The 25,222-nt window shown below is 32.3% G+C and overlaps 1 protein-coding gene across 9 annotated transcripts in view; it reads right to left on the minus strand.

Annotated features, from left to right (window-relative positions):
- LOC139511306 (diacylglycerol kinase beta-like) overlaps nucleotides 1–20,528 on the minus strand; it is a 142,738-nt gene extending 122,210 nt beyond the window's left edge. For 3 of the 9 annotated variants that reach the window (XM_071297938.1, XM_071297936.1, XM_071297934.1), the window contains exons 1-2: nucleotides 20,194–20,331; nucleotides 3,742–3,925 (exon numbers count right to left, since the gene is read on the minus strand). The gene's annotated coding sequence lies outside the window, so the exon portion shown is untranslated. Of the gene's footprint in view, nucleotides 1–648; nucleotides 848–3,741; nucleotides 3,926–14,329; nucleotides 14,491–20,193; nucleotides 20,370–20,406 lie in introns of those variants that run through there. The other 6 variants (XM_071297942.1, XM_071297937.1, XM_071297939.1 and 3 more) reach the window with 5 other exon arrangements.
- Nucleotides 20,529–25,222: the final 4,694 nt, after the last annotated feature.

Here is a 25,222-nt window from a genome sequence, read left to right on the forward strand (position 1 = left end):
TTTTATTGACAATGTAATGCTTTAACTTTAAACAGAGGAGCTCTATGAAAACACAGGTTAAATTAAGTGAAAAAACAAAAGTCATAAGTTTGTAATCATACAGAAATCTGTAGAAAAAACATTTCTGACTTCACTTAGCACATGACTGAAGATAACATGTAGATATAAAACTTGCCAGATTTACATTAGATATTGTATTTTACAAGGAGATTGTTACTAGTAGTAATTTTCTCTTTTGAACTGTTTAATATTGTGTTGTCCTTTCTATACTATCTTAGATTTCTATTAAGTATGTGGTGTCAGCTCATTGTTGAAGGCTGTACATACAGTGACCTTTAAATGTATTGTATTTATCCTTGTCTATTGGTCTTATGTGGATAGTTGTCACATTGATATTCCACTTATAAATCTCCTTATTTTTAACCCAAAAAGTAGATAATTCTAGAGAAATCAGCCCAAGCCAATCAGGGTAAAAATTACAAATCATGAAGATTTGGTATGAATGCCATTGAAACAACTTTCTACCAGAGGCCAAATGATGTAGATGATAACAACAATAAGTCATTGTACAGCATTCAACAATGAGCAAAACCCACAACGAAAAATAAACTATAAAAGGCCACAAAGCCTAAAAATAGCCATCCTTACCTGAATCATACAGCACTATATAAATCAAACTGGTTTATAAAGACATGATTTATCAGCCTGATACTTAGAAGTAATGATTAAAGCAAGGTTATTGAAGTTCATCATAGGTTACCTTAAACCTATTACCATCATCACAAGAAATGAAAATAATCCATTAGTATATGTACAGCATGGCTTGGGTTACAATTGATACTGTAATACTATCAATAATCTTCATTAAATGTCTTATGCATCAATGATTACACGATATTTCCAATGATCATCTAATATTCCACTTTTTGATTGGTTACATCAAAATTACATCATGTTTTCATGGTTGACTGAGTGTGTATTGCTCCTTTCTGCATGAATGATTACAGTTTATTGATCCAGTACAAGGGGTCAACATAATGAAGTTCTGCCTGAGCTTATCAAAAACAAGATTTGAGAATAGCAACAAATATTGATTCTTAACAGAGAAATCTTGGTCAAACAGCATTCATCTCAAACATTTTATGTACTGTCATTTCCTCATTTGCAAGCAAACTTTTTGACATCTTGAATTGCTAATGGTTTATCCCTTTGTCCTAAAATTAAATAGTTCTGTGGCTGCATTTTGATTGGCTTGGAACCAAAATGTGTTACAAAATGTAATATTTGCATATACAAATGTATATATATAGAGAGATTATGCCAGAGCTTCACACGATTCTGACATTTCCTGTACTTGTGCGGGTCATACATTTTAAATGTCATCATTACGAAGCAGGTTTCACATTTGATACCAATACTTGTAAGTACAAAAGTGTTATAAATCTGATAATACACTCATGTCCATGTTATATATTATTACAACAATTGAAAATGTAAAGTGCTTTCAACACTACCGGGTATATCAAAGGCATTTAAAAAAACATGCAATTTTTGTTTACACAACAAAAGCACATGGCAAAATTGGCAAGAAAAGTAGTAACAGTAAAGGAAATCTGGGGCGTAGCTCCATATACGCTGTCACGCCATGGCGTGCACATCGTGGGGTCTAAAAAAGTTATTTACGCCGGAAAATAAAATAAAAATACAAACGAGTAATAACGAAATATAAAATTTAACTTAACCAAGCAAATTAGAAAACGATACAGTATAACTATTTTAATAACGTCACAATTATATTTCAATATGTAAAATCAACTCTGACCGAAATCGTTTTTAATTTATTTGCGTGAATTTTCCGGTACTCAACGTAAAAAGCATAAAAAGCAACATAAACATGAGCAGTTCAAAGCGTGACAAGCCTAAATGGCAAACTTTAGAGGATTTTTTCACTAAAAATCCTACTAACAGTACCAATAGTGATAGTCATGCAGAAACACAACCAGCAACAAATCAGGACAATATAGACTCTGAAACGTCACAAATTGACGATGTCAGAACTTAGCTTTAGCGCCACATCAGTGTCAATGTCAAAGACAGTACAAAAAAATCTGGGACCATCTTATCCAGATATTTCTTTGTTGAAAGATTCGACATCCTTAGGAAAAGATGTAAAATTACAACTTTTGACCGACAAATGGAAAGATGTCCACACCTTCAAATTTCCGACAAGGTATATTAACTCTATTTCAATAAAAAAAATATATAATGCGCTTCGTGGAACTAACAGGGCTGCAGGGGTTGTAAACCCACGTCTTTGTTTGGATATAAGGGTTGTAAATTTCGTACATAATTTTGGCAAAACATAACCAATTGACTTTTGTTCCATTTTTATCTCGCAACATTGGATCCGACCCTGAACAATTTAATGAATTACAGTAACCTTTATACAAGTTTGACTGTCCCTTTGGTATCTTTCGCCCCTCTTTTATACGTAAATTACGATAACGGTAATCATGGTAATCTGAATTCCCTCTTTAAATTATTGTGATATTTTGAAAGGCTACTTCATATTGTTCTGTTTTGACACCTTCCTGTCGGAATAAGGCGTAAACCCATTCAAGACTTCAAGAGAGAGGTTGAACGCTGGCGAGCTCGCTGTCGAATCCTACCTAGTGATAAAGTGCCGACAACACTGTGTCAAACGCTTGATATCGTTAATCCCGCATTGTATCCGTCTATTGATACAATTAATACTGTGTGTTCTAACAATGTCCGTTTGCTAGTGCTACAGCTGAAAGGTCGTCTAGCGTACTAAAAGGTTTGAAAACGTACATCCGTTCCACAATGAGAAATGACAGATTGTCAGCTTTGGGTTTAATGCACATCCACCGTGATTTTCAGGTAAACTTAGACAAGGCCATGAACGTTTTTGTTGCAGCTAAAAAACAAAGGGCAGATTTTTGATGTTTCTCAATAAAAAATTATTAAATACAGTCTTAATAATTTGCTATTCAAACCAATTTTAGGCCTTCAGAACGCACCATTTTGCGTCTAGCCAAAAAAACCTTGGGGGGGGGGGGGGGGGGCAATCCCCCCCAACCCCCCCCCACTGGTTGGCGTGCACTTCAAAAGGACCCAGCTACGCCCCAGGAAATAGAAGTTCCTAGGGGAGAAATTAAATGAAAGATTTATTTATTGAGTTTATTTGAGTTTATTTTGATTCATGGTTAGTCAATTTGTTGATCCTAAAATAATTCCTGAATTTGACCAGGTCCTTACTGTGAAGTTCTTGAATTGAGTGTGAAAGATACTTCTCTGTCTTCTTTCAACCAGTTTCTTCCCCGAGTTTATTTGTTCAAAGTTTTCTTTGAGAAAGTTTTTGATGGAAAACTATGATAGTGATTGTGAATGCAAGATAATTTGCAATGTAATATAAAATGATACAGGCACAGAATAAGATCCCCAAACAATGTAATATAAAATGATACAGGCACAGAATAAGATCCCCAAACAATGTAATATAAAATGATACAGGCACAGAATAAGATCCCCAAACAATGTAATATAAAATGATACAGGCACAGAATAAGATCCCCCAAAAACATTGACAACTTTTTAAACATAGATGAAAACCTTACCCAATAAAACACTCAAAATCAAAGGAGCACAAAAAACATATTTTATCAAATTTAATCCATCATAAAATGTTGCAATCTTTCGATATCTTTTGCTATACCTTACCTTGAATTTCTAATCCTAATATTCCTCTAAAACGACAGCGAATTTCATTTACTTTTTGACACCACTGTTTTGTTTTGGTTGTATTTCTTCAGCTATAATATTTCTGTTTTAATCTGTCACTACTATTAGCTACATTTGTTCTTGGTTCTCACTTAGCAGAAGGGACAATCATGTTTATAATATCCTGAAAACAGAAGAATATTGAACATTTAGCACTATACATAAAAATATGAATGCACAAGATTTTATCTTTATAAGTTCAAACTGCAATCATAAACTTGTCTGCCCTAAAATTAAGAAAGAGGAGACTGTGAAGTTGTTGATGGGAAATTTGCAGAAGTAGAATTGACATAAAAATGGGCATAATCTACTTAAATAAAAGAGATTGCTTATGTCGTTGCATGGAATAATGAAACTAGCATACTAATTTTTTAAATTTTAGTTCAGTTGTATGTTTTGGAGTTAAGTCTGATGTCCATTTTCACTGAATTAGTCCACATTTTGTTTAGCCTTTCGGGGCCAACTGAAGCACGCCTCTTGAAGCAGGTTTTCTCCCTGTGTTGAAGACCTAATGGTAGCCTTCAGCTGTTTTCTGCCCTTTGGTCAATTTGTTGTCTCTTTGACAAATTCCCCATTTCCATTCTTAATTTCATGACTTACAATGATAGAAAAGGGACAAAACAAAAAAAACAAAAAGATCAAAGCACTTCATTCACAGTTAAATCTACAACATTAAATTTTTTTAAATGATTATTTTCAACAACAAAAGTTTGAAAACCCCTCTTTACATGTATTACAGGTACTGATGTCCTCTCACCAGTAGCCAGTTAATTTTGTATGTAAACAAGGATTAGCTAAATCTATACTTGTATTTAACACAGCTTTACGCCTACAACAAAAATATTTATATTTCACTTCATTCATCATAAAAAAATCAAGGGCATACTTAAAATCTCATGTTACATACATATTTGGTAGATAAAACTTATTGTATTAGGTAAGACTCAAATCAAATACATGTAACAAATGTACAGGGAAATAAAATGGTAATAAAAAAAAACTAAGGAAGTTCAATTGACATTTATCAACAGTCTTTACATGATATTTGTTTTTTTAAAGATCAATGCGGTTTAATATACAACAATAAATTTCAAATTAATTGTGTGTAACAGATGCAAAATAAAGTTAGTAAGCCAGTACAGATATGTCAACCAAATTTCTGATGTCCCCCTTAACAGGTTTATGTTTGTTTGTCACATGAAATATGTGATGCACTTTTCTTAGATCAGAGCTTCACCAATGTTGGTATCAAGCTTCTAGTATGCTAGCTTCACTCTGTGATGAATTTTATGGCTCATCAACTTCCTGTTGACGGAATACTTACATTATCTTACACCAAATGTCGCCACAACATTAACTTTAAAAGAATAAAATTTCTAACATTGTACAAATCACAAAATATTGTTTAAAATGCAAAAGCAACACGACGGGTGCCACATGTGGAGCAGGATCTGCTTACCCTTCCGGAGCACATGAGATTACCCCTAGTTTTTTGGTGGGGTTCGTGTTGTTTATTCTTTAGTTTTCTATGTTGTGTCATGTGTGCTGTTGCTTGTTTGTCGTTTTCATTTTTACCCATGGCGTTGTCAGTTTCTTTTAGATTTATGAGTTTGACTGTCCCTTTGGTATCTTTCGTCCCTCTTTTACAACAGATTTCTATAGTTTTTGTGTTCTGTTGTTGCACCACTGTCCAAGGTTAGGGGTTAGTTGTCATGTAATTATGTGGTTGTTGTTTGTTGCATTTTATCATTTTGTTTTTTGTACATGAATCAATTCATTGTTTTCTTTTTAGAAATTTTTAACATTGATAATTTCACTGTTTTCATTATAGCTTGCTATGCTTTAGGGGTTTTGCTAATGTGTATCATAGGCAATAATGCCACATCTTCTAATTTTCAAAAATACTGAATGGAAATGAATAAATATTTTCTTACACAATTTACGATTAGTTTGGTTGATTTACAAATCACCCTCTTGTAACTTTGTCCCAAGGACATTTCCTATTTCATATAAATTCATTAAATTACAAGTGGTTGTTAAAACCATTAAGATAGTCTCTTGGATACTTATGAAGTTATTAGGGGGATCTTTACCTGAAAAATATTCATATTAATAATTTAACATATAAATTTGATTTTACCCTATTTAATTCAATCTTGGATAGAAAACTGTGTTTTTTCTTTTTAATTTTTTTACAAGCAATGGTTTTTTTACAAGCATTAAAATGTGTTGCAGTTTTCTTATAGACTGATTGTAAGTCATCTATTATTATGGTTATGAAAATCAAAAGACAATGTTCTTTGTTTTTTTTTCTCTTCATAATCATGGAACATTGTCTGTTTTTTTTGTTTTTTTTGGTTATTAAAAACATATATCATTGAGTTGAATCGTGTATTCCCTAAAAATCATTCTTTCCAAGATAGTCATTAATTCCATAGTCCTTACATTAAATACTGTAAGACCTGAATTCCAGTAAAAATAGTGGACTAATCAAGAGGTCTCTAAAAAGGTCACGTTGACCCTCAAATAAGAATGAGATATGAATAAATCCTGCTTTGAATTTGACCAACAACCTAAATCAACTTTTAAAATGCTTTCTGAAAACATTCTTCAGGAAAACACATCAGGCATCTAATCAGATGCACTATTTCATCTCTGAGGTTAAGTCTACAAGTTTATGTCATAATCCCTTAATGATGTATGTTCACTAAAGAAGCAGCAAATATTTAAGACTTTAGTTTGACTGGAGATCCACAAAAACCTGAGCGCAGAAAATATATAAAAAAAGAAGATGTGGTATGATTGCCAATGAGACAACTCTCCACAAGTGACCAAAATAACACAGAAATTAACAATTATAGGACTAAGGTCACCGTACAGCCTTCAACAATGAGCAAAGCCCATACCCCATAGTCAGCTATAAAAGGCCCCAAAAGGACAATGTAAAAGCACACTACAAGAAGACCATCAAGGTGTTAGCATTATTGTCGTTGTACTACTGGTGCTTAGAGCAATACATCTACTCAAGTACATTAGCAAAAAAATGTATTTGGTAACTGTTGTCAGTTTCATATTTTATTTTTGCTTGGATTTCTGTATTTGTCATATATACCTGAATCAAAGGTATTTTATATGAAAGTCCAAAAATTTTTCATTGCTTATCTTGGCCTTTTTCATCTTTCCTCCTATTCATAGCAAAATTAGAGTAAAAAAAGAATAACGTGTTAAAATCTAATTTATGTCTTCTCTTTATTTAGAGAAGATGTTTAATGATTACCAATGAAACAGGTATTCAACACAAACCAAATGACGTAGATTTAACTTTTTTATATTCATTTTTTTAAATTTTCAACTGCCCTCCTGTGAAATCATAAACATGTGTAAAATTTGATATTCAGTTTTACAAAAACGGGGAATTTGACTTGTCATACATCGAAAATGATTAAAATTGTATAGTTGTCATAATGTAATATATAAATATCACTCCTCTAAAGCAAACATTATCTCTACATTTTTACATATTTTTAGTAAAACACCCCAAAGGTAGTTTTGTCAGTCACAGATGTCAATGATAGAATTAATCAATACTGTTACCATGGAAACCAATATATCTGGAAATAATGGATGTATTTTTCTTATTTTTAGTAGTTAATTATCAAATTTGGATAATGAAATTCATTGGATTAGTTATATTTAGTTGAGATGAGATGTCAATATGGAGAATGATTTTTGTGATGTTACTCTGACAAGCTGGGAATTGTGACGCCACTGATACAAGCTTACATTGTATTAGATAAGGCCACATTATAAAGCATTGTTAACCAAATAATCAACCTAAATATAGCAAATCAAATACTATTTGTGTGTAATGTAGCTAGCTTGGGAAGATGACCTGGCTACATATTTACAGCAATCAAATTCTACTACATGTATATATATATCAATAAATCAGTCAACTCAATACCACTAAAACATCTTGTTATTCAAGACAATTTAAGATGTTTGAATTCCCAGGACATGTTTCTGATTTTTTCATTGTTCCTCTCAATTTGTTTTAATTACTGCAATCATTGGTGTCAATGTTACATTCTTATTCAGTGAGTGTGTGTCATCAAGGGGTTGAGGAGGCATTGTTCTTTCAAGTTTTTTTTTACAGTTTTTCATAGTTATTGACACGTACTAAGCCTCATAAATTTCGTTTATTGTAAAAGTTGTTTTATCATTATAACAAGACTTTAAAAATAATGTTCACAAATTTGACCAAAATTTTCATTTCTTTTTTATTTATAGAAAAGAGAATGGAAATTTGGAATATATAAAAGAGACAAAACCTGACCAAGGAGTAGAAAACATCTCAAGGCGAGTTGACCAATGAGTCTTCAACGCAGAAAGAAAATCCTGCTCATCTAAAACACAACACACATAAACTGTATATGTTGACACAGGGAGATGTCTTGCCTTTTTGTCATTTCGGTAGAACACATAAATTTATAATTCCAATATAATGAATGGAATAGCAATACTTAAACATGTAAACTATGCAAATCAATCAATGTAACATAACCAAATAACATAATGATAACATCCTGTTACAACTTTCTTCTTTGGCCAAAAAAACATGTTTTATTTTATTTTTTTGTGGAATGCCTATCTAATGCCCTTTAAATTCAAGTTTTTCTTCAGAAATATTTGTTCAAATATAAAATCTAACCAGGTGCTCCACAGGGCACAGCTTTATATGACCGCAGAGGTCGAACTCTGAACATTTGGGGCAAGTATGGACACAACATTCATGCTTGATACAGCTCTGATCATGTGATCAAATTCTTGACATAAGTTTCTGACACAAAACAAATGTCAAGATCTTACAAATCTATTATGCAATATTGTGCAACTAATATTACTTCTTCAAAGTTTTCAAAAACTTGGAATTTGAGAAATTTGGAAAATAAATTGAAAACTACCACCTAATTCCAAAATCACCCCCCAAAGTCATTACTAACCATCACTTAATGGTATGGAAACTTGTGGTATAATTTCTGAGAGATTCATCCACTTTAACACAAGTTATTGTTTGAAAACAACAAAAATGCTTATTTTGGACCCCTTTTTGGCCCCTAATTCCTTAACTATTGGGACCATAACCCCCAAAATCAATCCCAACCTTCCTTTGGTGGTATTAAACCTTCTGGTAAAAATATATAGAGATCCATTCACTAAATGTAAAGTTATTTTCCAGAAACTAATGTGTCTTCGGACGACGCAGACGACGACCAGGACACCAACAACATGATACCATTATACGATGCAAAATACCCTGCATTTATCAAACTTTTTAATAACAAATAGTCAAATTGGTGAAAGACCCCCTCCATAATTATTGCTGAAAGACCCCCTCCAGAAAACTATTTTTCTGTATTGACCATAATATTTAGTGTAAATTAGATATACCCAACCAGGCTAACATGTTATCATGGTTATAGGTGCATCTACATTGTAATACATACACCCAAAACATAAAAGGCAATATCACATGTGTGTTACAAGATATTGTTTCAAATTCTCTGTTTTCATTTATATTATTTTTATATTTAAAAGTCCTCTATGATCAAATAGAAACTGTGACCTTCATTCAAATATTATGTGCTATAAAAAAAAATTGTAATATCAGATTTTTTGCATGTTATGTGTGTAAATAATTGTAGTAGCTATATGTTATATCTCCAATTTATTGGTTGATTAATGACTGCTTAACATCCAGCAGCAAATCTTAAATGCATAATCAGAATATGAAATCTGCTTGATTTTAGACCAACACATTGAGACTACATGTTTTACTCTCAACATGACAAAGAATGTCTACAAGGTAAACTGTCTATATGTGCATGACATACTTTCAACATGATTGTCAGCTGTGCATGACCTAGACTGTTGACATGACTCAGATGGTCAACATGGCACAGTTTATGCGACACAGATTGTCTACATGACACATACAGTCAAAATGACACGGTCATAATGACTAAGATTGTCAACATGACAGACTATTTGACACAGATTGTCTACATGACAGATTGTCTACATGACAGATGGTGTACATGACAGATTGTCTACATGACACATATAGTCAAAATGATCAAGATTGACAACATGGCAGTCTATTTGACACAGATTATCTACATGACACAGAATGTCTACATGACACATATGGTCTTCATGACACATATTGTATACATGACACAGATAGTCTACATGACACAGTATGTGACACAGAATGTCTTCATGACACAGTATGTGACACAAATTGTCTACATGACATATATTGTCTATTTGACACAGATAGTCTACAAGACAGAGTCTGTGACACAGATTGTCTACATGGCACATATAGTCAAAATGACACACAGTCATACACCTTATCGCTAATCCCGGATGACTTGGCCGCTTGAACTCTTTGACGCATACAGTACAACAATCACTTTTCTATTGTGGCGTCAAAATTTTACGGGAACCTGTGTGATATACAACAGCGGCGGACAAATAGCGATAAGGTGTATTATGACTCAGATTGTCAACATGGTACAGTCTGTGACACAGAATGTCTACATGACACAAAATGTCTACATGACAGATTGTTTACATGACACAGAATGTCTACATGACACAGATTGTCTACATGACATGTATTGTCTACATGACACACTGTCCATACATGACACATATTGTCTAAAATGACACAGACAATCAACATAACACAGCTTCCTACATGACACAACTGCAACTCTAAAATTCTAGTCAGGAACAGGTCTGGCATGTTTATTTACATATTTTGTCCAGTAGGCTTCACAAAAGATTCTGTTAATCTACAACAACTCTGACAATCAAATGTAAGATAAATGAAGAATGTGTACCCATGGACAAAAATGATGCCCTTGCTTGCATACAACATTATAAAGGGACATAACTCAAGAATAATAAACATGACACTTCATAAATTTGTATTTGATCTGAGTTTTGTGGTAATAAGTATTGGTTTCATAGTGTTTGGTTGGGGCAAACTTAAGTTATGGTCAGAACAGAACCTAAAGATTTTGTTTTTTTTTCGATTTATAAAGGGCATAACTCGATAATGGTTAAAGTGACACTACCCAAATTCAGCTTGATCTGTGTTTTGTGGTAATAAGCATTGTGTATAAGTTTGATAACATTTGGTTGAGGCAAATTTAAGTTAGAGTATGGAAACTAAAACTTTTGCAATTTTTCCAATTTATAAAGGGGCATACAGTTTGTAACTGTAGAACTTTTAAAGTGACACCATCAAAATTCAAATTTGATCCGTGCTTTGTTGGTAGTAAGCATTGCGTATAAGTTTGGTTATATTTGGTTGAGGCAAACTTCAGTTTAGAGATCAGAAATTAAAATTTTTGTAAGTTTTCCAATTGTTAAGGGGTATAACTCTAGAACAGTTAGAGTGATGCTACCAAAATTCATACTAGGTCTGTATTTTGAGATAATAAGCATTGTGTATAAGTTTCATAACATTTGATTGAGGTAAACTTAAGTAAGAGAACGGAAACTTAAAATTTTGCAATTATTCCATTTATAAAGAGGCATAGCTGGAGAACATTTAAAGTGACGCCACCAAAATTCAAACTTGATCTATGTTTTGTGGTAATAAGCATTGGGAAAAAGTTTGATAACATTTGGTTGAGGCAAACTGAAGTTAGAGAACGGATACCAATTTTGATACTTATGTACAGACAGACAAGGGTAAAACCTAATACCCCCTCTGCCACAGCAGGGGCATAAAAAATACAGAATGCACATCAAGGTAAGGGTAAAAAGAGGGAGTGAATGAGAAGAGCCATTACATTATCTTGATCCTAATATTGCAAAATAAGTAAAAATATGAAATCTTTTGTAAGTTTTATAGGTTATGAGTATGAAGGATAAAGGTTATTCACTCCAGTGCAAAAAGTTATTTGTGACAACAATTTAACACCTACATTCCTATTTTATTTTAAATGCAATAGTACACAGTTTTTGTTAAAATTCAGTCTTAGGCAAAAAGATTGATTGATTGATAGATTGCTGATATTTGCACTTTTAGTGGCAACAAGTTACTATTGGTTTAGGAAGCCAAAGTCAGTATAGAAGAACCACCAAATCTTGAAAATGCTAGAGAAAAAGATTGGAGTCAAACTTAGTATAGGTTGACAGGTTAGAAATACTTTGAGTAAGATAACTATTTATATAATGGGACCCTGGGTAAACTGATTCCCAAAAAGATTAGAGTCAAACTTAGTATAGGTTGACAGGTTAGAAATACTTTGAGTTAGATAACTATTAATATAATGGGACCCTGGGTAAACTGATTCCCAAAAAGATTAGAGTCAAACTTAGTATAGGTTGACAGGTTAGAAATACTTTGAGTTAGATAACTATTAATATAATGGGACCCTGGGTAAACTGATTCCCAAAAAGATTAGAGTCAAACTTAGTATAGGTTGACAGGTTAGAAATACTTTGAGTTAGATAACTATTAATATAATGGGACCCTCGGTAAACTGATTCCCAAAAAGATTGGAGTCAAACTTAGTATAGGTTGACAGGTTAGAAATACTTTGAGTTAGATAACTATTAATATAATGGGACCCTGGGTAAACTGATTCCCAAAAAGATTAGAGTCAAACTTAGTATAGGTTGACAGGTTAGAAATACTTTGAGTTAGATAACTATTAATATAATGGGACCCTCGGTAAACTGATTCCCAAAAAGATTGGAGTCAAACTTAGTATAGGTTGACAGGTTAGAAATACTTTGAGTTAGATAACTATTAATATAATGGGACCCTCGGTAAACTGATTCCCAAAAAGATTAGAGTCAAACTTAGTATAGGTTGACAGGTTAGAAATACTTTGAGTTAGATAACTATTAATATAATGGGACCCTCGGTAAACTGATTCCCAAAAAGATTGGAGTCAAACTTAGTATAGGTTGACAGGTTAGAAATACTTTGAGTTAGATAACTATTAATATAATGGGACCCTCGGTAAACTGATTCCCAAAAAGATTGGAGTCAAACTTAGTATAGGTTGACAGGTTAGAAATACTTTGAGTTAGATAACTATTAATATAATGGGACCCTCGGTAAACTGATTCCCAAAAAGATTGGAGTCAAACTTAGTATAGGTTGACAGGTTAGAGATACTTTGAGTTAGATAACTATTAATATAATGGGACCCTCGGTAAACTGATTCCCAAAAAGATTGGAGTCAAACTTAGTATAGGTTGACAGGTTAGAGATACTTTGAGTTAGATAACTATTAATATAATGGGACCCTCGGTAAACTGATTCCCAAAAAGATTGGAGTCAAACTTAGTATAGGTTGACAGGTTAGAGATACTTTGAGTTAGATAACTATTAATATAATGGGACCCTCGGTAAACTGATTCCCAAAAAGATTGGAGTCAAACTTAGTATAGGTTGACAGGTTAGAAATACTTTGAGTTAGATAACTATTAATATAATGGGACCCTCGGTAAACTGATTCCCAAAAAGATTGGAGTCAAACTTAGTATAGGTTGACAGGTTAGAAATACTTTGAGTTAGATAACTATTAATATAATGGGACCCTCGGTAAACTGATTCCCAAAAAGATTGGAGTCAAACTTAGTATAGGTTGACAGGTTAGAAATACTTTGAGTTAGATAACTATTAATATAATGGGACCCTCGGTAAACTGATTCCCAAAAAGATTGGAGTCAAACTTAGTATAGGTTGACAGGTTAGAGATACTTTGAGTTAGATAACTACTCATATAATGGAACCCTCCGTAAACTGATTCCCAAAAAGGAAGTTTAATCACATTTACATTATAATATTTTAATAATAAAATTGAGAATAAAAACAGGGAATGTGTCAAATGTGTCAAAGAGACAACAAACAGACCAAAGAGAAGAAAATAGCACAAGGTCATCAGTGTGTTGTCAACACACAAGAAAATTCTGCACTTTGAGGCAAATTACAGCTGGCCCAACAAGAATATGTACTTGTTCAGAAAAATTATGGTTAAGGAAAATTTTATTTTGAATAAGGCTTTTTTCTCATAGATTACAGAAAGAGAAAGACCTCAAAACATTAGGCACTTTGACAGTTGTTCCATCCATGCAAAAAAAAATTGATAGAGGGACAAATTCCCGACAAAACAAATTTTGTAAAGTACTGTTTTAATTTTTGGTAGAAATTGTTAATTTCTGTATTAACCAAACAAGGTCCCCCGGTTTTTTTCTACTGGCATTTTATCAAAATCTGATTTTAATCATACTGGTAATTTCTTTACAGATCAGTTGTCATGTTAGGGGATATTTTGAGATTTTATCTTAACCATGTAATGGGGGGAGGGGAAGGATTTAACCCCTCACGAAACATTTCACAATATACAGTATGCAAGAGCAAGTCTTATTGTCATATTGGACACAGACAATTGTCTGGATCTTTATAATATTTATATCATCATGTACTAACCTTCTTTATTGTTTTATGACACCTGGGCTCTCGGTCATAAAACTTTACTCAGTACTCCGAGTACAAAATTAGTGCTCGAAACACAAAATCCTGTATTTTGATTGGTTGATTTTCGAGTCCGAGTACAAGAATCATGCTCGAAACTTTTATGACCGCAAGGCCTGAAATCAAAGTTTGGTCAAGTTTATAACTTCTGTCTATATGAAAAAGAGAAATCCCTCTTAGACTGTTGCAAAAACTTTATGCAAAATTGTATTCTTTATTAAAAAAAACTATAAATTGAAAACTTGAAAAAAAATCCCCATTTTAAATTAAAAATAAGTTTTCATAGGTGACTTACCTGCATGTACTTTAATTCCACATTCATGTATTATAAATTGTTATTACTCTACACTTATATGTTTATATGTACATACATCTCTACCTGTTTAAACATTGGCCATCAGTCCATCCAATAACCTATGGCTATAACAGTTAAATTGTAAAACTTAAACGAGGGTTAATAAAATGTTACGTAACATATTCAATTTATATTCAATTTTAGATAACCTGATCAGGTGTCAATTTTTTTTTTTCTATTATTTTAGATAAAATCGGTTTTATTGAGTACAATGGCTACTTGACCATTTATAATAAGGGAAGCGATTTGATTTTTTCGACAATGATGTGATAACATTATTACAATAAACACTCAAGCATTAGGAAAAACAAAAATGCAAAATATTTGCTAACATATTCTGCAACAGTTGTTCTGAATTTAGGAATATAAAAACATGAAGAACTGGTATGGCATCTTCACTAGCCAAGGGTTAGGATCCACTCCCCTCCTCTCTAGCCAAGGGTTAGGATCAATGTTCATAAGTTCAGGATAAATAAAATTGGTAAGCTATTTGTTTTAGTTGCTTACATATTTGTCAGAATAAATGGTAACTTTTGGCATTTTCAAAATAAGAGATATTTTTCTTTCTTTACTTTCCTTTTTACTCAAATTCCTGAGTGTATGGAATTCTAAATGTAAAACAGTAATGCTTTGAAGAAGAAATCAAAGAGCAGATTGCTCTGAGGGATACGATTGCCATTCAACGGTTTTCATTGACACATGTATACATGTAGCTGGATAATATTATTTTCAAAACTAATTCAACTGCACATGTAAAATGTAATTTATCTAATCTGAATAGTTACAAAATAGCCAATCCCGGTTAAAAGTGTCTGAACAATGTACTTAGGCCTATTGTGTTTTATTTTTGTACTATCAATTCCAAGTTTACTTTCCACAGCAGTCACTGAGACTCAGAGTGAGAGAAGTATTTCACCTCGTATATTATCACCTTTTTTCCTACGTTAATTCTAGGAGGAACATCATTCCTAACTCTTTAAATATTTAATTTCCTTTGGGTCAGTGATCATGACTCCTTTCCGTACACATACCTCGGTTTAAACTGTGATCGTTTTTAATATAATACGACGTTTATCGACAGAACGAGTTAATTTTTCTCAACGTAATGTTTTGGTTCAGAATTCACGGAAGTGACTTCCGGAAGGGAGACATCTGATACGATAATATGGAAGACTCCATTTCGCCTGAAGGTGTGTGGAAAATAAATCTTAACGATGTGGACTAATTTATTTTAATTCAAATGATGCATATGATTTAAAATTATGCAACAACAGTAACCCTCAATAGCAGACATACATAGAAAGGATCCGATGAGTTATAAATTAATTAATCGAGTGGGGAATCCAGAGCAACCATTTAACCTAGTACCCCTTGAAGTCAAGAAAACTATACGCATGCGCATAATTACCTAAACAAACACTGTAGTAAGAACGTATATTAAACCTAAATGGTTCTCTATTTTTTATGGAAGTATACAATATCAAATATCAGTTTAATAACGGTGACATATAAGTAAAACTCCACTTCAGTTCTTATATGACAGAAATAGATTTATTGGAATTCAAAGAACTCTCGCATTTTTAACACAACTGGGGAATTCCCTCTGACGTGTTTCTAAATTTATAAAAACACTAAATATAAATACTGCTTGATTCTAATTTTCCGTGTTGTTAAAAACACACATACAAGTCTAGGGAAATATCAAACATGAAAATTATGAAAAGAACATTATAGAAAAGTTGTTTAAGTTCAATCCCTTTGTTTGTTTTTACCTTTTAAACCAAGACAATCATAAGAATCTGAGACGGTCATTAATGTTTAGAATAAAACGGTTGATGTGAGGGCATTGTCCTGAGCCACTGGTATAAGTCTACAGATTGCTTGAAAGCAATTGTATCCCAAAAAATGTCCTTCATGGTTTACAGTGAGTTATACAATTATTTGGGTATGATTTTTGTCCTTATTTATCTTAATAGATATTTTAAACATTAACTGAATATTTTTAGAATAGACTGAATATATACTTTGTAAATACAAGATTTTTTCTTCTACAAATGAAATGTGTCAATCTCACGATTAGAAGAATTTTTTAAAAAAAATCTCCAGATGACAACCATGCTCAGGACTATGACAACAGCTTTAAGACTAAGCTGGACAAGAACTGGGGATTGATGACAAATGATGGCAAAAGCTCCAATGGATCTTTTGGTCAAGGTGATTTATAAGACCATATGTCAAAGTTTAATGACGAATCTCACTGAAATTCAAGAGTCACCCCTTACTTTTTAAATATCAATTATATAAAAAAAAATACAATACATATATGTTCTAATTTACTTTAAGTAAATGAATTCAATTGCAAGTTTGTTTGTTTTTATTTTATTTTAAATAAAAGGTTTCCACTGGTTCATTTATCTTTATACGTGTCATTTGAATTTCTTTCGAGTCTTATGTTCATTAAGAATTTAGAGGAAAAGACTTAGAGAAAACAGAGAGATTTAAATAGCTTTTAATTCATTCAAGTCTAATTAGAAAACATTTTCTGAATTTATATGAAAAATTTATACACCCATTTATTCAATGTACATAGTATCATATTACATGAAGATATATTTGTATGATTGTACACAGTAGAAAACATCAGAAGTAAATGTAAATTTTGACAGGTAAAAGTTAAATAGTTTTGAAGCACCTAAAGGGTTTTTTTCTTCAGGCCAATTCACAAATATAATGGTTCTGAAAAAATGATTAAGTTTTTCCCTCAACTGATGACAGTGTTAATAAAATGTTGACACAGATAAATGTCTCACCTATTTGTTATTTTTATAGGGTGTGAGGCAAAATTTGAAATTAAAAAAAGGGTATACTTCAACACCTAAACTCAACATAACACTTAAAGTCAATGACAATGAACCATGACTGATGGGGTCGGAATTGAGAAATGCCATTCTAAATACAAAGTCTGCATACCAAAAACCAAAGCATAAACTAAACATACAAACTATACAAAACAATCTGAAGGTTAATCATGACCTCAGGGTGCCTATATCTCTATATGGATATAATTCTTCATAGATTCATGTTCCAGGATTAAATTATACAAAAAAGTCATGCCAAATGAGACCAGCATATGCTAATACAGCTGCATACCAAATATCATTGACTTACCATTAATGGTTCATCTTTTATTGTAATCACAAACTTTAAAATGTGAATGTTTCAAAAGTTTTAAAGTCAATAGACCTGAAGGCACAGAGTCAAATGATGGTCATGGAAATGAGATGTATCAACACTTAACAACTGTACAAGAATATGCATACCAAATATCATTGAACTACCACTAGTGGTTCCAATTAAACTGACCTTATGACAAACTCATAAATTGTTGACCTTCAGATGGCGGAAACGACATACTTCAGTCTTTATTCTAACATCTTTAATAAGTAAGGTAAAGCTTGGCCAGAATTTGTTATATTAGATGTAATTCATTTCAGTTGTATTGAAATATTGTAACTTATTTCATTACAGTTACAAAACAGTACATGTAGGTTATTTCTCAATCTTTTTACTTCTTTTTTCCCTTTTTTGTTAATGTAAAATGTACAAAAATGTATAAGTTATTACCTATATAGTTACATGACATTTTATGATAACCATTACTAGTATGTATGATTAATAATTTATATGATTAGTAAATATATGTTTTTATCTTTGCAATAATCTTTAATATCAAAATATTAAAAAAAATAAAACTTAGTTATATAGTCATGATAACCTCAAAATAACACTTATTCAAACTTCCTCACTGTCACATGAACAAAAATGTATAAGCTCAGAATATAGGGTTTGTTGAAAAAAATAGTGCTTGAATTCCAAGGGATGTGCTAAAAAATTGAGGGTGGAAAAGTGTTTAAGGTGGTATGGGAGTCTAAAATAAAAATGATAGAATTTGTTCATACTTTGCCAAAACGTTGTATCTATTGATACATGTTGAAAAATATAATAAAAATGATAGGTCACCGCGCATTTTCTCAAGCTACAGGACGGGACAAAATGACACATTTTGTATGGATTATACAGGAAAAAACACCATTTTGTGATTAGAAACTAAACAAAATGATAGAATTGTTAAATACTTCAGGAAAAGATAGTTTTCAGACACTGCTTTGAGAATATCAAAAGAAAAGATACGGTCACCATACGTTTTTTCCGGCTAAAATACAAAATAGGAAAATTCCATACAGAATCCTTCAGAAAATGCACTTTTTTAGAGTTACCTCCCCTTAAAATGCTTATTTAAAAAAAAAACAACCAAAAATAATTAGCATTTGCAAAAATATCAATATTTAGAAGTTATATTCTTATAAATTGGTACTTTTAAATGAAAATTTACATTAAACATCTGCATTCCTGCATCAAATTTTGCTAACTTGATGGAAAATCTGGACCTTTGATTCTCTGTTTTTTACAATCCAAGATGGAGGAAGACACCCATACCACCTTAAAGATTCCTGCTACAGTCATTTCAAGAAATTTAAATTGGGAGAAAATAAAGTGGAATACACATCGACTTTTTAAATGTTCCTTTAATGTATACAACATGTTTCATTGATGCCAATCATCAAAATTATATATGTAGATCAGTATGATTATATCATGTATGTTGTCAAGTTTTAATTAAATAAAATCTTTTATGAGACTTTATTCAAATAAAGATTATAACCATCCTGTTAACTGTTTACTGAATACACAAGTACAAATGTACACATATGAATACAAATGTGCATCTACAAGGATGCAAGTACATACTCAACAAGCCCCCTCTTCTCAGTTCTACTACATGTTTATATAGACAACTTTCTAAAGAAAAAAACGTGGATTTTCAAAGTGCCATGACATAATAAATGAGAATGTTTACATAAAAAAATTCTTTCATAATGAATCAAAATGTTATTCCTTTTACCTCAGGACCTGAGAATACTACACTATCCCAGCTAAGAATAAATAATGAACAAATATTTATTTACTGCACACACACAAAAACAAATTTAAGAAACATACATATTTGTGTAAGCTGGAAGTAATTTTTCTTAAGTTTCTGTTAGTCAGTTTAATATTCGCCAGATGTTTCTTATTTATCCCTCAACTACACCCCCGCAAAACAGTAAGCAACTGGTTATCTTACTGTAATTTATATTGTTGTACTAATTAACGTTTTGCAATCAAATAATAATAATTCTACTATTAACTTTTCATCACCTTGTAATGTTCGTTATTGCGATAAATTTACGGACATTTATTTCGTTAGAGGTGATTTATAATCGTCATGGTACGTGGCTTCATATGTAAACAATCTTTGTTTAACAAGGTCACTCAGCCATAAAGTATTACACAAAACCACGATGCAATACACATAATCAGTCTGCCTTCTTGCGGAATTCATAGCTAAATTTCAATCACTTACCTTAATCATATAAATTAACACCTCATCATTAAATATTACAGTTTGTATTATATAAATTCCATTTTGTTGACACTGAACGTGTTGCATTCTATCACCCGGTACTTTTCGCATGAAGATGTTACGCGCGCGCATCTAGTCAACCTCCCACGCACTTGTTGTGTGAATGAGAATTGATTACTTGAGGCTCATAACGAGTGATAATATAGCACTTACCTGTAATGACAAACTGCAGCGATGTCAGGAGATTATTGGGATAATATCATGCATGAATATTTTAAGACTACTTAAACATCTTTTCCTTCCGGCAGATTTACGCGTCTTCACTGGGATTAAACATTTTTCAGTTTGGAAAAAAAACAAGTGTGGACACAGAGTAATGTTTCGGAGGAGCAATAGATAGTATTTTAACGCCGTTTTAGAAAAGAACAAAATCAGATATACCATAGGCTATTATATCATGGCTATTATAATATGGATCATGGTTATTATATCTATGGATCATGATGGCTATTATATTATCTATGGATATACATACCGACCATTTGCAGTTAAAGCATTACTTTACTAAAATGAATGCGAAAAAAGCTACTGGTATAAACAGAGTTTGTTCAAAACGTTTACATCATTTGTCAGGTTTAATTCAGTATGGCAAAGCCTTTATGAAAAGGGTAGATTTATCGCAACAAGGTGGCAACTCATGATAATAAAAATTCTTCGGAAAATTTCAATTCCATAAGTATACTATCAGTTTTCTAGTTGTTTTTTTTTAAATGCCATTAAAATACAATTTGTTGATTTTATTAAAAATATCTGCTCGATCCATTTTTTTTTTAGAAGGTTTTTTTTCAGGTTTTAGCTGTCATTCTATGACTCTTTCAGCCTGATCAAAGAGTCCAAATAACACTCCACATCTGATCGAAAATGTATAGACCAGCATTCAATTTGTTTCAATTCTGATAAAATTAAGATTTATATGCAAACACAGTTACGAGTACCCCGTTAAAGTCTAATTATCATAATACAAAGTGCAAATTATTGAATTATTATGGAGTCCTATGGATAATATTCCTAAAATGAAAGTGCTACGTGAATGTTTGCACATGTAAATGGAAAGAGGAAACACTGGAGTTAGTTCATTTGTTTTATAGTTTTTTACTCATCCAATCCTAACTTTTAATTTGTCATTGATCGTCATTGTTGAAGCGGGGTATATTTCAAACGGATAGATGGATGGACGGATGAATGGCTGACTGTTTAACATTCAGTGGCTAATCAGGACTAGAACATGATATCGCGATACGAGTATAAACCCTGTGTTGTACTAAATCGGAAAGCTTAGCCGAATTTGAATGTTATACTATAGTTCATAAGGTAACAGTTTGCGAAAGACTTGTTATCTTATCCTTGCACAATATTCTGAATCTAAATTATTACACCTAAATATCGTTGGCTTAGCGGAGACGCAGTATTTTTAAAGTCTTTCATTTGATCCAGCAGACTAAAGACACGAAGCCACGACTTCCCGTACTCGAAGCGACCAAACTACCACGAGAGCACCGAAATGGTTCAATGGCCGGTTAAATGTGGTCAACCAAATTACCGAGTTGACGAGAAGAAAAACAGCAGAAAACAGAACGTTTGAATGTTTTATAAGACATGCCATCAAAGCATAGAGTCTTAACGTAGGATACATGTAGAGTTCATACGACACATATATTTCGGAATATTCATCAGGTACGCTCAGAGCTGAAGGATTCGGAAAGACAAAAATGTCCTGTACCAAGTCAGGAAAATGGCTATTGTTATATTATACTACGTTTCTGTGTGTGTTACATTTTAATGTTGTGTTTCTGTTGTGTCGTAGTTCTCCTCTTATATTTGATGTGAGTAGTAGGGAGTGAGGAGTTTGAGGCACCCCAAAAACGCGTGGCGCTGTGGCGCATCCAAATATGGTCAAACCCCATCTCCGGAAGTGACGTCACGGGTGAATGGTTAAACAATGAATCACGCATAGGGACGCTGGAAGTCCTAATAAGGCCATGACGCTCGTACCCTATGACTCATACCATACCAACTTACCAAATTTGGTGATGTGCCATGATTCATACCAGGAATCATATTTGGTCATGACGCAACCATGAATCATCAGGATGCAAGATCAGGACATGACTCACTACATGACAATACCATGATGTACGGATGAAAATTCGAGAAGTATTTTTTCTGTTCGTTATGATGTTTTATGCAACCACAAAAACGCAAGGCGCTAAGGCGCTGACGTCATATGAACAGTATGACTCGCGTAGATCTTTGCCAATTCTAGTATGAAGGGATATATATATCAAAACGGAAGCACCAGATGTCGGAGTATGACTCTTGGACCACCATATGGGTCAGGATCCCTAATAGACCTTGAGATGAGGAACTCAGATGACGTAATTAAAAAAAAATATTAGTCCGCCATACAATTGTGGATGCTGTGATTTTAAAAATGGACATAAATGAACAATAAGAACTGTTTTATAGAGCTGATGTGATGAGAAAAGAAAGATGTAGATTTGACCTGAAATAAATTATTAGAAAGGACAATTTTTTTATTGAATTTTATGATCAGAATTTTGGGATTATTTCATGAGGAGAGTGACATTTTTCACCATCTTCCGGGGTCCAGCAATTTGCGAAAAAAGTAATCTCACTTGCCACCCCGAAAATTTAACCAGACATGTATAAATGTATCAGCTTCGATATGAGCCATCATACATGTTCAAGTAAACGATATGGACTGAGCAACGGAGGAAAACGTTACCATTACGGCCTATGGAGAATTAATTGTAAATGTATACCCAAATTAGAAGCTTAATTCCAGAAGTTTTCAGGCTGATTTATGGATGATTTCACCTTGTACACCACCGAAAATGATGGTTAGTAGTTTTTTATTTATACCTAGTTATTATAAATGGTTTAAGATAAATATTATTGATAAAGATCAGCAAAAACTCAATGAAATTTTCGCTTTTAAAATGCATTACTGGCACGGGGCTGAACACTTTTTTTAGGCACAATCATAACTTTGTTTACTTCCGAGATATCCGAAAGGAATTTGTTTACTATATTGAAAAAGGCAAGAAATAACTTTTAAATATTATTAAATTGTAAGTAAACATGACACAATATAGTCTTTGTTATGTAATTATCACTTCGGTCTACAGGAATACCTGATAATCATGGGAGATAACACACTTCATACGAGTAAAGTGAGATACATCATCGCATGTGCTTTTATCCAATGATTTGACCCCTGGTCAGTAGATATATGCAAAAAAACAGAAAACACATGTACATGTTTTAAGAAAATCATGAATTATTATTTTTAATGCACTTGAGCAAAACAAAAGATATTGTCATTTCTCAGTGAAAAAGGGGGAGGGTCAAACCTTTTTGAAAACAATATTTCTACACCGATTCAACTATTAAGCTAGTTAGCTACTACCCATTGCTTCTAATATAAAAGGTTTAAATGAAGGTTACTAAGCCACAAGGGAGAAGCATTTGTCTTTCTTTGTAATTAAACTTTCAAGAAATAGATTTTTCTCTCTCAATAATACTTATGTATTTAAATCAAATGATAACACAGCCTGAGTAATTTTTTTTTTGTCTTATTTCAGTTCCAGACATATCATTACTTTTTAACCTGAGATGGCAAACTAGAGGTTTTAAAAAGTCCTGAACAACTGGTAAGCATTTTGTTTTGTTAGGCAAGCTCTAAATTGTTTATTTATGGTATTTATGCAATTGAAATTACAGTCGGTATGTTAAAAATATGCAAATATGAAAACTGTTGCTATGGTCTTGATATTGAATGGAAAGGCTTAGTTACAGATGATTTCGACTCAATATTTCGAGTTAAATCTTGCGGCAACTGTTTCTCACGTAACACCGCAAACTATATTTAGCACTATTTTGATCTGTCGTTATTTAATGACGCCATAATACATGTGATGTCACAATGTTTCCTTTAAAACCTAATGTGGATTTCTCACTGATAAAAGGTTTTCACTGAAATACATGTTAAAAACATTTTTTCTCAAATAGAATTATGTGAAAGGACAAGTTTTGAAAATTTGCACTATATTGCACTCTAATTATATGATAAGGATGACTTTCCCAGTAGTTTAGAGTGCTTTCCACAGTTTTAAATACCAGATTTCCACTAGTAAGAATAATTATTTTGGTGTTGGTTTTTTTATAAAATCTTCATTTTTGCATAATTTCTCTGCCAAAATGCACTTTAAGACACAAGAAAATTTTATAGAATGCTTTAACAGGGTCTGTGTATTGTAATTAAAGGTTATAATCAGAAGTTTTGTCCTTGTTTTGACTAGTGAATGTATTCTGGAAGAAATTAATAATACATACACATTGTATTCAAAATAAATGAATATAGCGACGAAAGTATCATTGCCTTATAGTGCTAAAACAACTTTATTTTTTTTCAGAAATGGACAAAAATACACAGATTTATTCAGAATGTTATACCGATGAAGATCACATAAAAATATTTGGAAAAATCAGAAGTATTGATTTCAAAATTAGAAGCTTAATTCCAGAAGTTTTCAGGCTGATTTATGGATGATTTCACCTTGTACACCACCGAAAATGATGGTTAGTAGTTTTTTATTTATACCTAGTTATTATAAATGGTTTAAGATAAATATTATTGATAAAGATCAGCAAAAACTCAATGAAATTTTCGCTTTTAAAATGCATTACTGGCACGGGGCTGAACACTTTTTTTAGGCACAATCATAACTTTGTTTACTTCCGAGATATCCGAAAGGAATTTGTTTACTATATTGAAAAAGGCAAGAAATAACTTTTAAATATTATTAAATTGTAAGTAAACATGACACAATATAGTCTTTGTTATGTAATTATCACTTCGGTCTACAGGAATACCTGATAATCATGGGAGATAACACACTTCATACGAGTAAAGTGAGATACATCATCGCATGTGCTTTTATCCAAT

The sequence above is a fragment of the Mytilus edulis genome, chromosome 2 (genome assembly GCF_963676685.1).
Source record: "Mytilus edulis chromosome 2, xbMytEdul2.2, whole genome shotgun sequence".
Taxonomy (NCBI): Eukaryota; Metazoa; Mollusca; class Bivalvia; order Mytilida; family Mytilidae; genus Mytilus; species Mytilus edulis.